This window comes from Anomaloglossus baeobatrachus, assembly GCF_048569485.1.
Source record: "Anomaloglossus baeobatrachus isolate aAnoBae1 chromosome 7 unlocalized genomic scaffold, aAnoBae1.hap1 SUPER_7_unloc_1, whole genome shotgun sequence".
Lineage (NCBI taxonomy): Eukaryota > Metazoa > Chordata > Amphibia > Anura > Aromobatidae > Anomaloglossus > Anomaloglossus baeobatrachus.
Genome location: NW_027441815.1, coordinates 216,973 through 234,323, shown reverse-complemented (window position 1 = coordinate 234,323; position 17,351 = coordinate 216,973). Strand labels below are relative to the sequence as shown.

Below are 17,351 nucleotides of genomic sequence, written 5' to 3'. Positions count from 1 at the left end.
AAGACATTTGCAGAGCGCATCTGCCTGCGTTGCACACTCCAACTAATTATAAGTAAGCCATTATACTAGCAAACACTCAGTGTACCTAGTGGCATCCTATACGTGGCTATTGGACTTTGCTATAGTCCCACTAGTGCCAAGACATTTGCAGAGCGCATCTGCCTGCGTTGCACACTCCAACTAATTTTAACTTAGCCATTATACTAGCAAACACTCAGTGTACCTAGTGGCATCCTATACGTGGCTATTGGACTTTGCTATAGTCCCACTAGTGCCAAGACATTTGCAGAGCGCATCTGCCTGCGTTGCACACTCCAACTCATTATAACTAAGTTGCATTGTCAGGGATATTTATTCTTTATTATTCTGCTGTTAATAAAGCTAGACCACCACTGCAATCTTCACCACCTCTCAATTTTTACTACCACATTTTCAGTCCACAATCTTGTCGCAATCAACATGAGTGGCAAAATGACAGATGCTGGTGGAAAGGGGAAGAGGCGTGGTGGAAAAGGCAAAAAAGGTTTTGTCTGTGGGGAAAGTGCAGCAGCACTGAATACACGTTCAGAGACAACGCTGGCAGCTGGACACGACAAAATCTCCAAGGCGTAACTGGAGAGCTCTGGCCATTTTTCTAGGTTTGAAGCCCAAAAGGAGCAAGGCTCCAGTTGCACAGTCATGGCATCGATGTTCATTTGGAGATACTCCTGTATCATCCTCTCCAGCCGTTGAGTATGTGTCAGACTTGTTGTCTCTGGTGGCCTTGCAAAAGAGGGTCTAAAAAAATTATGAAAAGATTCCATAAAATTGCTGTTACCGGCACCAGATACGGTCCTACTGGTACGGGTAGACTGTTGAAGATGACGAGACCGTCCCATGTTTGTCAAGTTACAACTGGGAGATTCCCTCCCTGCACCTGCACGGTTGTTTGGTGGAAAAGCCGAGCTAAGATCGAGTAACAGCTTCTGCTGATACTCCTGCATACGTGCGTCCCTTTCTATGGCTGGAATTATGTCACAAAATTTGGACTTGTACCGGGGATCTAATAGTGTGGCAATCCAGTAGTCATCATCACTTCTAATTTTGACAATACGACTGTCATGTTGGAGGTAGTGCAACAAAAAGGCACTCATGTGTCTTGCGCAGCCATGCGGACCAAGTCCACGCTGTGTTTGTGGCATAGAGGTGCTACCCGTTCTTTCTTCCTCTGACATCTCCCCCCAACCTCTTTCAACTGAAATTTGACCAAGGTCTCCCTCATCCGCTGAGTCTTCCATGTCCATGGACAGTTCGTCCTCCATTTCTTCATGTTCTCCTGCACCTTGCTCAACATTTCGCCTGCTACTATGCGCCCTTGTCGATCCCTGTTCCCCATGGTCCCATGCCTGCTGCGTTGGTGATGATGAACGTCTGGACCTTGGTGATGTTGTTGTCCCTTGCGCATATGAATCCTCCTGTAGTTCCTCCCCTTCATGTTGTCCCACCCCCTGACTCCGAATAGTGTTTAGCGTGTGCTCCAGCATGTAAATGACTGGAATCGTCATGCTGATAATGGCATTGTCAGAGCTAAACATATTCGTCGCCATGTCGAAACTGTGCAGAAGGGTGCATAGGTCCTTGATCTGAGACCACTCCATCAGGGTGATCTGCCCCACCTCTGCATCTCGTTGGCCCAGGCTATACGTCATGACGTATTGCACCAGGGCTCTGCGGTGCTGCCACAGTCGCTGTAACATGTGGAGAGTTGAATTCCAGCGTGTCGCCACATCGCATTTCAGGCGATGAACCGGCAGGCCGAAAGACTTCTGGAGCGATGCAAGTCGCTCTGCTGCGGCGCTTGAACGGCGGAAGTGAGCTGACAGTTTTCGTGCCCTGTTCAGAAGGCCATCTAGGCCGGGATAGTGTGTTAAAAATTGCTGGACGACAAGGTTCAACACGTGAGCCATACAAGGTACGTGTGTCACAATGCCCAGGCGAAGTGCCGCACCCAGGTTTGCAGCATTGTCGCACACGGCCTTACCAGGCTGCAGGTTGAGTGGAGACAACCATTTATTAAACTCGGACCGCAGAGCTGACCACAACTCCTCAGCTGTGTGACTCTTATTCCCAAGACATGTCAAGCTAAAGACCGCCTGATGCCGTTGCGCTCTGCTGCCAGCATAGTAATGAGGCGTGCGTGATTCCTTCTGCGCAGTGAGAACGCTGGTGGCCTGACCAGGCAGGCTTGGGGCGGAGGTGGAGGACCCAGATGAGGTGGAGGATGCAGAAGCTGTGGCGGAACTTGGACAGACAGAGGATTGACACACAAGTCGTGGGGACGGCAAGACTTGTGCAGCAGACCCTTCACCATCTATCACCATAGTTACCCAGTGCCCAGTCAGCGACATGTAACGTCCCTGTCCATGCTTACTGGTCCAAGTATCGGTGGTGAAATGCACCCGTTCACACACAGAGTTTCTCAAGGAAGCGGTGATGTTGTGTGCGACATGCTGGTGTAGCACGGGCACACCTTTCTTAGAGAAGTAGTGGCGACTAGGCATCTGGTACTGGGGCACAGCGACAGACATAAGGTCTCTAAAATCCTGTGTGTCCACTAGGCGGAAAGGCAGCATTTCGGTAGCCAACAGCTTACAGAGGGATAGAGTCAACCTCTTAGCTTTGTCATGGGTCGGAGGAAGTGGCCTTTTATTTGACCACATCTGATGGACAGAGATCTGGCTGCTGTGTGTAGACGGTGTTGAGTAGGGTGTCCCTGGAAAAATGCAGGTTTGTGAGGAAAGTGCAGGCGGAGACATGATGTTGCCTTCATCCAACGTTGGTGCTATCGATGTCTGAGAGAGCTGTACACACTCACTTGTTTCCCCTTCCAAACCAACTGACGACCTTACAAGCAAACTGCCTGTTGCGGTTACAGTGGTGGAAGTTTGGCGTGGAAAAACAGGTGTGACAGCTGTCCCCACAGTCCTAGAAGATGAAGAGCGCGCGGATGCACTGGAAGGGGCGGGCGGTGGATGGTTCGCTCTTGCAGCATTTCAGCACAGTGAGCTTCCCACCGGGACCTATGATATTTATTCATGTGACGATTCATGGAAGAAGTTGTCAAACTGCTGAGGTTTTGACCTCTACTAAAAGAATCATGACAAATTTTACATATCACATGATTTGGGCGATCTTTTTCTATGTCAAAAAAGGACCAGGCTAGGCAAGGCTTAGAGGCCATGCGACCTGTTGATCCACCCCGAATAATGCTCATAGGCAGAGTGGTGGCTGAGGATGCAGTTGTAGACGTGCTACCAGTGCTCCGACTCTGTCCAGGAAGGCGCAAGGTAACTTCGTCGTCGGTTGCATCCTCCTCCACCGCCTCTGTTGACCTCCTCGAGTGCCTGACTGGGGGTTGACAGTAGGTGGGATCTAGAACTTCATCATCAATTGTTGTGTTTGCACTCCCCTCCCCCTCAGACCGAGCCTCTTCTTGCCCTGACCGAATATTTAAGTTGTCATCCCAATCGGGTATCTGCGTCTCATCTTCATCAGTATGTTCCTCATTGTCTATAACCACAGGTGTTACAGTTTGTGACAAAGGGTCAACATTATGCTCAGAATCTTGGTCCTCACGGCCTGAATCAGAGTCACAAAGGTTCTGGGCATCACTGCAGACCATTTCCTGTTCTGTACTCACTGTAGCTTGGGAGCAGACCTCTGATTCCCAGGCTATAGTGTGACTGAACAGCTCTGCAGACTCAGCCATCTCAGTTCCACCATACTGTGCAGGGCTGATGGAGACTTCAGAGCTGGGAGAAATCAAGTGTGATTGGGATGACAACTCAGAGGACTGGTGTTTTTTGGATGCGGTACTTGAAGTGGCTGAGAGGGCACTTGTTGGACCACTTGAGATCCATTCAAGCATTTTCCTTTTTTGCCCATCATCTACCTTTCTTCCTGTTGTTCGTGTCCGTAAAAAAGGGAGCACATCGGATTGTCCACGGTAAGTAGTAGACATCTTACTTTTGCTGGTAGATGGTCTATCTTCAGCAGATGATAATGGAGCTTTGCCACTTTCCCCACAGACAAAACCTTTTTTGCCTTTTCCACCACGCCTCTTCCCCTTTCCACCAGCATCTGTCATTTTGCCACTCATGTTGATTGCGACAAGATTGTGGACTGAAAATGTGGTAGTAAAAATTGAGAGGTGGTGAAGATTGCAGTGGTGGTCTAGCTTTATTAACAGCAGAATAATAAAGAATAAATATCCCTCACAATGCAACTTAGTTATAATGAGTTGGAGTGTGCAACGCAGGCAGATGCGCTCTGCAAATGTCTTGGCACTAGTGGGACTATAGCAAAGTCCAATAGCCACGTATAGGATGCCACTAGGTACACTGAGTGTTTGCTAGTATAATGGCTAAGTTAAAATTAGTTGGAGTGTGCAACGCAGGCAGATGCGCTCTGCAAATGTCTTGGCACTAGTGGGACTATAGCAAAGTCCAATAGCCACGTATAGGATGCCACTAGGTACACTGAGTGTTTGCTAGTATAATGGCTTACTTATAATTAGTTGGAGTGTGCAACGCAGGCAGATGCGCTCTGCAAATGTCTTGGCACTAGTGGGACTATAGCAAAGTCCAATAGCCACGTATAGGATGCCACTAGGTACACTGAGTGTTTGCTAGTATAATGGCTAAGTTAAAATTAGTTGGAGTGTGCAACGCAGGCAGATGCGCTCTGCAAATGTCTTGGCACTAGTGGGACTATAGCAAAGTCCAATAGCCACGTATAGGATGCCACTAGGTACACTGAGTGTTTGCTAGTATAATGGCTTACTTATAATTAGTTGGAGTGTGCAACGCAGGCAGATGCGCTCTGCAAATGTCTTGGCACTAGTGGGACTATAGCAAAGTCCAATAGCCACGTATAGGATGCCACTAGGTACACTGAGTGTTTGCTAGTATAATGGCTTACTTATAATTAGTTGGAGTGTGCAACGCAGGCAGATGCGCTCTGCAAATGTCTTGGCACTAGTGGGACTATAGCAAAGTCCAATAGCCACAGATAGGATGCCACTAGGTACACTGAGTGTTTGCTAGTATAATGGCTTACTTATAATTAGTTGGAGTGTGCAACGCAGGCAGATGCGCTCTGCAAATGTCTTGGCACTAGTGGGACTATAGCAAGGTCCAATAGCCACGTATAGGATGCCACTAGGTACACTGAGTGTTTGCTAGTATAATGGCTTACTTATAATTAGTTGGAGTGTGCAACGCAGGCAGATGCGCTCTGCAAATGTCTTGGCACTAGTGGGACTATAGCAAAGTCCAATAGCCACGTATAGGATGACACTAGGTACACTGAGTGTTTGCTAGTATAATGGCTTACTTATAATTAGTTGGAGTGTGCAACGCAGGCAGATGCGCTCTGCAAATGTCTTGGCACTAGTGGGACTATAGCAAGGTCCAATAGCCACGTATAGGATGCCACTAGGTACACTGAGTGTTTGCTAGTATAATGGCTAAGTTAAAATTAGTTGGAGTGTGCAACGCAGGCAGATGCGCTCTGCAAATGTCTTGGCACTAGTGGGACTATAGCAAAGTCCAATAGCCACGTATAGGATGCCACTAGGTACACTGAGTGTTTGCTAGTAAAATTGCTTAGTTTAAAAAAGTTGGAGTGTGCAATGCAGGCAGACGTGCTCTGCAAATGTCTTTGCACTAGTGGGACTATAGCAAAGTCCAATAGCCACAGATAGGATGCCACTAGGTACACTGAGTTTTTGCTAGTATAATGGCTTACTTATAATTAGTTGGAGTGTGCAACGCAGGCAGATGCGCTCTGCAAATGTCTTGGCACTAGTGGGACTATAGCAAGGTCCAATAGCCACGTATAGGATGCCACTAGGTACACTGAGTGTTTGCTAGTATAATGGCTTACTTATAATTAGTTGGAGTGTGCAACGCAGGCAGATGCGCTCTGCAAATGTCTTGGCACTAGTGGGACTATAGCAAGGTCCAATAGCCACGTATAGGATGCCACTAGGTACACTGAGTGTTTGCTAGTATAATGGCTTACTTATAATTAGTTGGAGTGTGCAACGCAGGCAGATGCGCTCTGCAAATGTCTTGGCACTAGTGGGACTATAGCAAGGTCCAATAGCCACGTATAGGATGCCACTAGGTACACTGAGTGTTTGCTAGTATAATGGCTTACTTATAATTAGTTGGAGTGTGCAACGCAGGCAGATGCGCTCTGCAAATGTCTTGGCACTAGTGGGACTATAGCAAAGTCCAATAGCCACAGATAGGATGCCACTAGGTACACTGAGTGTTTGCTAGTATAATGGCTTACTTATAATTAGTTGGAGTGTGCAACGCAGGCAGATGCGCTCTGCAAATGTCTTGGCACTAGTGGGACTATAGCAAGGTCCAATAGCCACGTATAGGATGCCACTAGGTACACTGAGTGTTTTCTAGTATAATGGCTTACTTATAATTAGTTGGAGTGTGCAACGCAGGCAGATGCGCTCTGCAAATGTCTTGGCACTAGTGGGACTATAGCAAGGTCCAATAGCCACGTATAGGATGCCACTAGGTACACTGAGTGTTTGCTAGTATATATGGCAAAATTATAGATGGAAAGGGAGAAGGGGAGGGGGGGGAGAGAGGAGGCTGTAATTGACTACAAGGGTATGAGTTATGAGTGATCATAGGGATAGTGTTACATAAGTGGAAATACCTATGGAGGACCGGATGTGTAAGCGCATACCTTATACAAACCTATAGAGTGCTGATGGGTGAGAGTGTGATGTTAGATATAAGACATCCTATAGTGAATAGTGAGCCGTAATCAAGTGCAACAGGGATATTTCACGTGACTATGGGAACATGGAAGGTAAAGAAAGGGGAGAAAAAACTGTTAGACAAGGTAATCAGACATAATGTAACCAGTTGATTAGACATGACAAACATGACAAATAAAAAACAAGGAAGAATGGAACTCCATACATAGTGGAACCATATATAGTGTGAACACGAAAAAGAACCGGGCGTTAGAAAAAATGTGCACGGCCCAATGAATCAAGTCGGTTCTTCATATTCATGGTTTAAGCCCTTGGGTTCCAACGTGCCCAGAGTATATATCCAGAAAGATTCCCTTTCTTTGAGCTTCCTAATTCTATTGCCTCCTCTGCGTATGGCTGGGACATGTTCGATGACTTGGAATCTTAATTGGGCCACTGTGTGATTATGCGTCACAAAATGGTGTGGGACTGGTAATAGAATCTGCTTACAATGTATTGTTGACTTGTGCTTAGCACAAAAAAAGGGAATCTTTCTGGATATGTACTCTGGACACATTAAAACCCAAGGGCTTAAACCGTGAATATGAAGTACAGACTTGATTCATTGGGCCGTGCACCATGTCACCATGTGTGCAATTGCATTGTCCAATGGCTCACAATGGTTATGCGTTTTCATTGGATGGATAATCGAAGCCATGTTTTTTTCCTTTCTCTTGGGTTTGTTGTGTGAGTAGCCTATAGGATTAAGTTAGTTACCGCAGGCAGTGGATTTAGCTTCCTGTCTTTGGTCCAGTGGTAGATTGATTGTTTGGTCTATGAGCTGTTATGGGTTTTAATCCAGGTGAATGCCCATGGGCTGCCTATAACTGTGTGAAATATGTAGTTTTACTGGGCTGGGATGAGAGAATCCATCGAAGCATGGTGTAGGGATTGTGGTTCCTGTGTGCTAAGAAGAAAGGCTAGCACCAGCCAGAAAGCCCCATTACAGCCAATAATCAACCGCTAGCCGCTGGAACTCGTTGCTCTAGATCATGTCAAACTCTCACCAAGCAGGAATAGATACATTAGCCCACCATCCCACCCAAAGAGCAACTTCTGCTGCGCAGCTGGCTTTCTAGGCAGCAGCGCTATTGTGATGTCAGCGGGGGACATTGTGACAAGCCAGTGTTCCGTCACTTCATGTTGTGCACTGTTCAAACGGAAAATACATCAACAGGCAGACTACAGAAAAGCTTACTGACAAAGGATAGAGAGGGGCTTTCTCAGAGGGCTTTTTACAGTTTGTCTATTCCCAATTAGCCGTTTAAGTATGCTTAATGAAAGTACTAATTCTTTCATAGGCCGCCCATTCTTAGTATTTGACGTTCCTTATATTGCGGTATCAGGCTTCGCAGCAGGTTGCAAAACATTCATCACCCATGACTGTCCCCAATTGGGCTCAGAAGCTAAATGTCTATCATGACCTCTCTTTTTGAAAGTCCAAGAGCAAGCAAACTCTTCCTCCAGGAGAGGGAGCCAACAGATCACTAAAGACATCATCATTGCTCAAAGAAAACACCGAAAAACAATGGAAGCTTTAATTGGAGTGGAATCTGATAGACAGCACCTGATGCCAAGTCTGCATCTTCTAACACCTGCAGTCACTGCAGCAGCTGAATCCAATGTGTCCAAAAGGGATCTATTCTATTCAATTGCAAATGATCTAGATAAGACTGAGAATAAGATACTGCACGGGACATAGCAGAGTTGGTCAAGTTGAGTGGAGATGAGTTTGCTATTTGGCACAGCTTTTGCATCAATAAAGCAAGTAAAAGGTGTGAAAGATAAAAAAAAAGGGTGAAAGTGTGAAAAGTGAATTGGCCAAATTGAGGTGCATATAAAGTTTTTGCTTTCTTTCAATTCACTAATGGGGCTCATTTGAATCAGGTGAATTGAGTTCTGCTTTTGGAAACTCGGTTAAGAAGGGGTGCACCGGTCCTGGAGGTACTGCAATACCAGGTCAATGCGTGGAGTGGACAGAGCAAGATTTTTTCCATCTCCTTGTTCTAAAAATCCATTTAATATATGGTCCCTAGAGAGGGGACGTATCAGATATTAAACTGATAAGAACAGATTTAATTTTTTTTTTTTCTGTTTATCAGTAGGACTTCAAAATAACAAAGGTGATCGCCTCCCGTTGCCTGGGAACCGTCCAGGCACAAGAGGGCTATGTGTCACCAGAAGGCACACACACTCCCTCAAGGCCGGCAGACGTGCAATCCCAGGCACCTTCCAGTACCGACCAAGGTAGCGTCCTCCGAAACTACACTTGATCTTAGCCAAAAGGCCGAGAAGCTATAACCCGAATTGGTTACGGCCTTGAGTGGCACCCTGGCCTATACCGGACACATCTTAGGGAGAGGGAGACAAACCCACGCCTACAGAAGACATTTTGTGACCCAAGCCAAACCCTTGAAAAGGCTGTTTTGCAGAGCAAAAACAAGGAGAATGGTGCTTTTTGCAGCCGCCGCCCACTGCAATGAATCTGAATAACTCCTCCTTTTGGGCACAAGCACCTCCCCTCCCCCTTGCAGTCTTTCCAATTCATGATACAAAAAGACGGACGGACAGGACAGGACAGGACCATCTGCCTGACTTTCCGTCACTGCCACCCTTTGCCATCCTTGCCCGTAGAAAGCCCTTTCATCATCCCCAAACCCTAATCTTTTCCCTTCCCTTCCCAGCTGCGTCTCACTCCCTTTCATTAGGAAGTGAGCGCAGCCTTTTCTCCGTTCTGCACATGCGCGACGTTAAACACAAATGCGCAGGTGTGCGTTCCATTAGCCTCACTGCATTCCACTCCCATACAGGAAGTGGGCACAGCTATTACTACGGTCGCACATAAAAGAACCCACGGCCACCACTGCACATAGCTGACTCCACCACAGGACACCCACTTCTACACCAACGCAGGTAAGACAGGATCGGCACCTCTATGCTCCCGTTACAATCAGGCTCAGTCACCATGTGATAACGCTCTCAACTCTTTAGTTGCAGGCTCCCCTTGCTTCACCTCCACTGGCTGTGCTGCCATTTCCTCTCCCACCTGGAAGGTATACTTTATTCCACTATTTTCCTGTTTCTCTCTTCCCCCTTTTCCCATAACCTACTTTTATCTGCATTTATGGGGTATCTATATGCTATTTACATCATAGTTTTATTCATTAATATGGAAGGGAAGAGTGCCCATGAGAGTGTTGAACTGCGGAGAGCAAAAGATTAAGCTGCTCCGATTTGCCACCATTGATAAGCTGTTCTCAGTAGATACACATGCTATCCAAACAGCAGTATCCACCATTGCTTCAGCCCACCCATTCAGTGACAGCTCACCAAGTCAGCCAGAGGAGTGGTGTAAGGAATTACACGTAGGCACTGACTCCACACCTTCACATCACAAGAAGGGGGTCTACAGGCTAGTGCAAGAATACGAGCAAGTCTTCAGCAAACATCCGCTAGACTTTTGAAAAATAAAAGGGGTCAAACACTACATCCCCACAAGTGCACACCCACTTATCAAAGAGAGATATAAGCCAAATCTACCTGCACATTACCAGTGTACCAAGGACATGTTGAGCAACATGAAGGAGGCTGGGGTTATCCGTGACAGTTGTAGCCTCTGGGCAGCTCCGTTGGTCCTGTTAAAGAAGAAGGACAGCACCACTCCCCTGTATTGAGGAATAGCTAGCTGCATTGACAACTGCAAATTATTTTTCTACCCTTGATCTCACTAGTCACTATTGGCAAGTGTCCGTTGCTGAGGCAGACCGGGAGAAGACCGCCTTTGCCACCCCGATGGGTCTCTGCGAGTTCAAAAGCATGCCCTTCGAGCTGTGCAATTTGCCAGGAACCTTCCAGAGGCTGATGGAATGCTGCTTGGGACACCGAAACTTTGAAACGGTACTGCTATACCTTTATGATGTTATTGTTTATTCTAACGCAAACAAGATTTTAGGGTGTATAAAAAGGGAGATTAGATCCGATGATCCCAACGTATTGTTACCCCTCTATAAATCACTTGTAAGGCCACATCTGGAATATGGGGTAAAGTCCTGAGCAGGTTGATAACCATTGGTTTGAGCATGGTAGGGTGTAGTACGCATCTTCCTGCATCGGTAAAAGCTGCAGAAGTCCTTGAAGATTTCCGCTTCAAAGGCAGTGCCTTGATCTGTGAGGACTCTCTCTGAGTAGCCATGAGGTCTGCATAAGTGTGCTTGGAAGACCTTCGCTGCAGTATGGGCCATTAGATCTTTGACTTGTACCACAACCATAAATCTCGAGTAGTTGTCTACCATCGTAAGTGCATACGTGAGCTCACCTCGATATTCTGCAACAAAACTCCCTTTTTCGATTTCAGTTTCAGCAAACACTCCTCTTCCTGTAGAAAATATTTATCATTACCTAAGACAGTCATTCTAATGCATGACAATATTAAGGCAATTTAGTTAAAACTTGTTTTAACTCACCTTTAAGGGGATTGATGTATTTCATGGTCAATCCAGGTTTGTCAGTGATGGCACTGACATAATGTATGGCGTCTTTTTCGGGCGTTATCCTTTGCCTTTTCATTGTGAAAATCCAGTTGCCTATATCAAAGCAAATTCTACTACTTGTAAAGTATGCAGAAAATGAAATGTAGAACATATAACATCAACTGCTTAGGAACGCATCATAGGTTAGTACTTAAAAGGATATTGTCATGTTCTAGTCATAATGCAAGCTGGACATTTTTCATGTTACCCTGTAATCGCCGGCCTGTTCTAATGCTCACAAGCCAAGATATAGGCTCAGCTGCTAAGGCTTCCCTCTGCCTTCTGAATGAAAATTGAATATGTCTGGCTCACTGTGTATATAGCAGGTGCTCAGAAAAAATAAGAGTCAATTCAATAGAAATAGCTCTGGTACACTATAGTGATCAATAACGTAAGAAAAGAACTCTTAGAATGCTGAAAATTCTTTATTTGTGCAAAAGGATAATTCATCCAACGTTTCGAGCTTGTTTTTAGGTCTTTATCAAGGATAAAGTTATCTAAGATCATAAAGGGTTACAAAACCATATAAACACGTAATTAGTACATAGTACAACATAACAGTACAATATATTGCTACTTGAGAGTACAATGGGTCAAATGACCATGATGCACATACAAAAAAATTTTCCAAAGCCATAGTGAAAACATTTGTACTGAGGAAAGAAAATTTCCACATGACCTATCTGGAGAAACATTCTGGATCAAACAACCAAAAATAGTCAAGCAGGTAAATACACACCTATATGGATAACAGGATGATATGTGTTCAATTGTATAGCGTCATTGCCATTAAGGTACAAATGGAAAACTTGCAATCCTATATAGTGAAGGAAATGAACACATATCATATCAAAGAACACAGGAACATGGGTGTGAGAAAAACCTCAATGTTTATACTTTGTTCTTTATAATGGTGTGAACATGTATATGTCTCAGTACCTTATGAACTTGAGAATTCTAGTGAGTAGATGATGAAAGCCTATTCCAGAACTGGAATCGGTAAATAATTGTAGGTGGAATCTAAATGAAAAGATGGTACAAGTGTTATCATGACACTTGGGCTATAACACAATGGACCGTGTGACAAAGAAGAAAGGAGAGAAAGAAGAGGAAGAAAATGGAACTACCTGTAACATTACGTGATAGTCACTGGTAAGTATCACTTGACAATTCAGGTGAAAAAGGATTCCTTTATTAAAGGGTTCTCAGTCGCCTCAGGATCATGAAATACTAGGGTAAATGATATGAGAATGGGTAAGAAGCACCACTAAAGGAAATATGAGATGCAGGACATATATCTATAAACCCCTGAACTACATGATAGAAATAAAAAGAAGAAAAAAGAAAAAAAAGAAGAAAGAAGAAGAACACATAGAATGCGGAAAGAGAATGGGTACAACTACCTGAGTTACTGCAGGGAGGCCCCTGGTAGGTATTGTGAGGGTTAGTGGAATTCCTTCACTGAAGGGTTCTCAGTTGCCTCAGGTTCGTGAAAAATGCTATAGACAAATAATGCCCGGAGAAAAGGGGTTCATATACAGCGAATAATGGTATTACAATACAATGTAATAGTATAAATATATATATATTGTACTAAGCTCTACACCAGAAATAGAAAGTAGTCCCTCTGCCTTCTGTCTAGGTGCCCTGAGTTATGTCCTGTAAACTGTCACAGTGACCTAGACACACATGTGTAGTAGGGGAATATCCCTGCTGAGATGCCAGTGCTAGAGCACTCGTTTGCTGTGGAGTTGAACGCTATGTGAGCAGTTCTTACCTTCAATGAGCAGAAGTCTCTTTTTTCAGATTTCAATATCTCTGTGGGTATCTGGCAGAAATATGGAATACTCTTTACTGCTAAGACCCTGTACACCACTCCCACTAAAGGGGGCTTTACACGCTGCGACATCGCTAATGCGGAGTCGTTGGGGTCACGGAATTTGTGACGCACATCCGGCCGCATTAGCGATGTTGCTGCGTGTGATACCGATGAGCGATTTTGCATCGTTGCAAAAACGTGCAAAATCGCTCATCGGTGACATGGGTCTCCATTCTCGATTATCGTTACTGCAGCAGTAACGATGTAGTTCGTCGCTCCTGCGGTAGCACACATCGCTCCGTGTGACACCGCAGAAACGAGGAACCTCTCCTTACCTGCCTCCCAGCCGCTATGAGGAAGGAAGGAGGTGGGCGGGATGTTCCGGCCACTCATCTCCGCCCCTCCGCTGCTATTGGGCGGTCGCTCAGTGACGTCGCTGTGACGCCGCACAGACCGCCCCCTTAGAAAGGAGGCGGTTCGCCGGACACAGCGACGTCGCCGGGCAGGTAAGTATGTGTGACGGGTCTGGTCGGTGTTGTGCGGCATGGGCAGCGATTTGCCCGTGTCGCGCAACAGATGGGGGCGGGTACCCACACTAGCGATATCGGGACCGATATCGCAGTGTGTAAAGTAGCCTTTAGTCACATGACCAAGACTGTATCTGTGTCCCTACAACACACTTGAGACAAATGTGTGTGTGAGCCTGCATTGTGGGGTATATATAATATATTATAGAGCTGGGAAGGATCATTCTAAGCAGTGAGCTGTTCCAGTATTTGTAGGAAAATACCCAGTAGAAGCATCAAACACAGCACCAATACCTCCCATCAGTATTCCACCACAGTGCCATGTAACCCATGCCCTACACTCCCATCTACACCAATACTATACAGGCACAAACTAGTATATCTGACTAAAAGCCCCCAAAATATGAAGAACGGCCTATAGTTGAGTGTGGATATAAAATCTATGTGAGCAGAGCTAGAATAGAAATCACTGATCGCATTGAAGTCATTCTGACCATAAATCACCATGATATCAAGGTGAGGAGTTGTGTGTTACTGCTGGGAGGAAAGGGTTAACAGTGGAATATTAAGGTGCATTTCTGTGTGCAGTGTTACTAGTCAATGTAACAATTCAGTATGAGCTGCTCTTGGTGCCGGGGGAGGGAGATGCTCTCCTGAGCAAGATAGATGGGGAATGAACATGATATCTATATAGTGTAAGGCAGGGGGTCTCAAACCAGGTGATCATGTCTGATCAACTGGTTACATTATGTCTGATTACCTTGTCTAACAGTTTTTTCTCCCCTTTCTTTACCTTCCAGGTTCCCATAGTCACGTGAAATATCCCTGTTGCACTTGATTACGGCTCACTATTCACTATAGGATGTCTTATATCTAACATCACACTCTCACCCATCAGCACTCTATAGGTTTGTATAAGGTATGCGCTTACACATCCGGTCCTCCATAGGTATTTCCACTTATGTAACACTATCCCTATGATCACTCATAACTCATACCCTTGTAGTCAATTACAGCCTCCTCTCTCCCCCCTCCCCTTCTCCCTTTCCATCTATAATTTTGCCAGTACAATATTAGTTTACATTAGGCACACACTCACATATTCCTTTCCTTAGTGATTTATTGTAATTCACATTCACATACAATTCTCTATGCCTGCCCCATTACTACATTCATACCTACTTGACCCTATCCTGATACCCCTTGTCTCACCTTGTTGGTCCCTACACCTGTTATCATGTCCTTTCCTGTGTCTGTCTTGTCACACAACACATTTTAGCATATAACTTGTGCTCCTTATTACCTGTCCTGCCTATTAGAATTATGTCCATTATGTCCATGCATGGCCCAATGAATCAAGTCTGTACTTCATATTCATGGTTTAAGCCTTTGGGTTCCAATGTGCCCAGAGTATATATCCAGAAAGATTCCCTTTCTTTGAGCTTCCTAATTCTATTGCCTCCTCTGCGTATGGCTTGGACATGTTCGATGACTTGGAATCTTAATTGGATCACTGTGTGATTATGCGTCACAAAATGGTGTGGGACTGGTAATAGAATCTGCTTACAATGTATTGTTGACTTGTGTTTAGCTCAAAGAAAGAGAATCTTTCTGGATATGTACTCTGGGCACATTAGAACCCAAGGGCTTAAACCGTGAATATGAAGTAAAGACTTGATTCATTGGGCCGTGCACCATGTCACCAAGTGTCCAATTGCATTGTCCAATGGCTCACAATGGTTATGCGTTTTCATTGGATGGATAATCGAAGCCATGTTTTTTTCCTTTCTGTTGGGTTTGTTGTGTGAGTAGCCTATAGGATTAAGTTGGTTACCGCAGGCAGTGGATTTAACTTCCTGTCTTTGGTCCAGTGGTAGATGGATTGTCTGGTCTATGAGCTGTTATTGGTTTGAATGCAGGTGAATGCCCATGGGCTGCTTATGACTGTGTAAAATAGTATTGATTCATGATGGATTTCAGACTACATGTAGATATCTTCAGTCTTTCTATCCACATCATTTAAATGAACATTATCCATGCAGCTTGAAATTCATCCAATAAGAGAAGCAACCTTGTACAACCAATCTGATAAGGGCACAGTATATCCTAAGGGAAGGTTATGGCTATAAAAGGGGACTTCTTGGAGTCACCAGGTTGTTGATGGATGTTGCATGATCTAGTCTAAGCTCTTAGGAGCTGGCTAGGGGATCAGAACCAGGATGCCTTGTGGACTCGGTCTAGGGACTTTGGCTTCAACTAGAGGATCACTTGGCTACATGGCTTCAATCTAGGGGCTCCAATTCCGATTGGAGATCATAACCGCAATCTAGGGATTTCGACTCCGGCTGCCAGGATTATACCATATCATCATACCAGAGACTACTTAAGGAAGAAACCCAGGTTGGACAATTTTGTCACCTGGCTACAGACTTTGCAGACCTCAGCCAGCTTCCTAAATCTGGCGCTATTCTATTGTCGGTGGGTGCCCGACAAATTACACAGCTATGTAAAATTTTGGTTTATGAAACTTCAAATCCAGTGACTGATTATTATGTTTTCTAATGTCCTGATTTAAAAAAAAAAAAAATATTTTTTTTTAACCATCAAATATTGATTTTGTACAATCCATGTGTGAAGTTACATACAAGTGACATGAACAAGAAAAATACTTATTGTAACCAAAAATATTCACAATTTTATATATAAAATACATTTATTTATTGTACAGTCATTCTGCAACTTTATTAGAAATTTATTCTTGCACTTTTTCCTTTTCTCTAGATCCCCCTTTTCTCTTATAGAAGGCCTGTGGATCTTCTCTGTGAAGCATCCGGCAATCATGTTCACGTTTCATTTACTTTGGTATCGTCGTTCCATCTCCTTGATATTCCGATGAAAACCTTCTTGTTCTTCCCACCAGCACCAAGGTTTTCAGACAAGTAGTCCAAATAGGAATGTAAAAAATGTAACTTCAAATTCATTAGACAACCCACTGAAACGTTTCAGCATGTTCTCCACGATGGACTTAAATTTTGATTCTTTGTTGTTACCTAGAAACGTATTTATTGCTTCTTTCAAAGAGTCCCAAGCCCTTTTTTCAACAGTTTTCATTATTGTTTAAAACACGTCATCCTTCATTCATGGGTTTCTGAATATCCGAACCCACAAAAATGCTTTTGTGCTGCCCCTGTGCCAGCAGCCGCCGTTGGTCGGATCCAGACCTTCTAAGAGAGTGGCTCGACCCGGGGGTCTCGCGGACATGTCGAATAAAAGGAGGAATGTAGATGTATGGGCTAGGCCGTATTAAGTTTGTGACGCCACCAACGGTGTGTGGTGAGGTGGGACACCACCGCTGCCGTTATGGGATACCCGGGAGAGATGTAGTGGCAGCTGGATGTTAACCCCTCCGTGTGTAGGGATGATTGCCCCGTGGCCCAGTGTCTTTGTGCAGGGTATGGTGATGGCAAGGGCCGGCGCGCCTGAGCAAGCAGGGGGATGTTTGGTTACTCACAGTAAATGAATCACACGAGTCTTTCGGTAAACCAAAGGTGCTGGTGGCCTGCCGCCCCGGCCGGTTGCATTCAGGTCCCCCACCCAGGCTGGTGGTCGCTGTCCTTTACTCTGCACTTGTTTTTGTGTATGGTGGA

General features: G+C 45.0%; 1 pseudogene; it reads right to left on the bottom strand.

Moving 5' to 3' along the window:
• Positions 1–8,751: 8,751 nt before the first annotated feature.
• Positions 8,752–8,957, bottom strand: LOC142259377 (U2 spliceosomal RNA; annotated as a pseudogene).
• Positions 8,958–17,351: the final 8,394 nt, after the last annotated feature.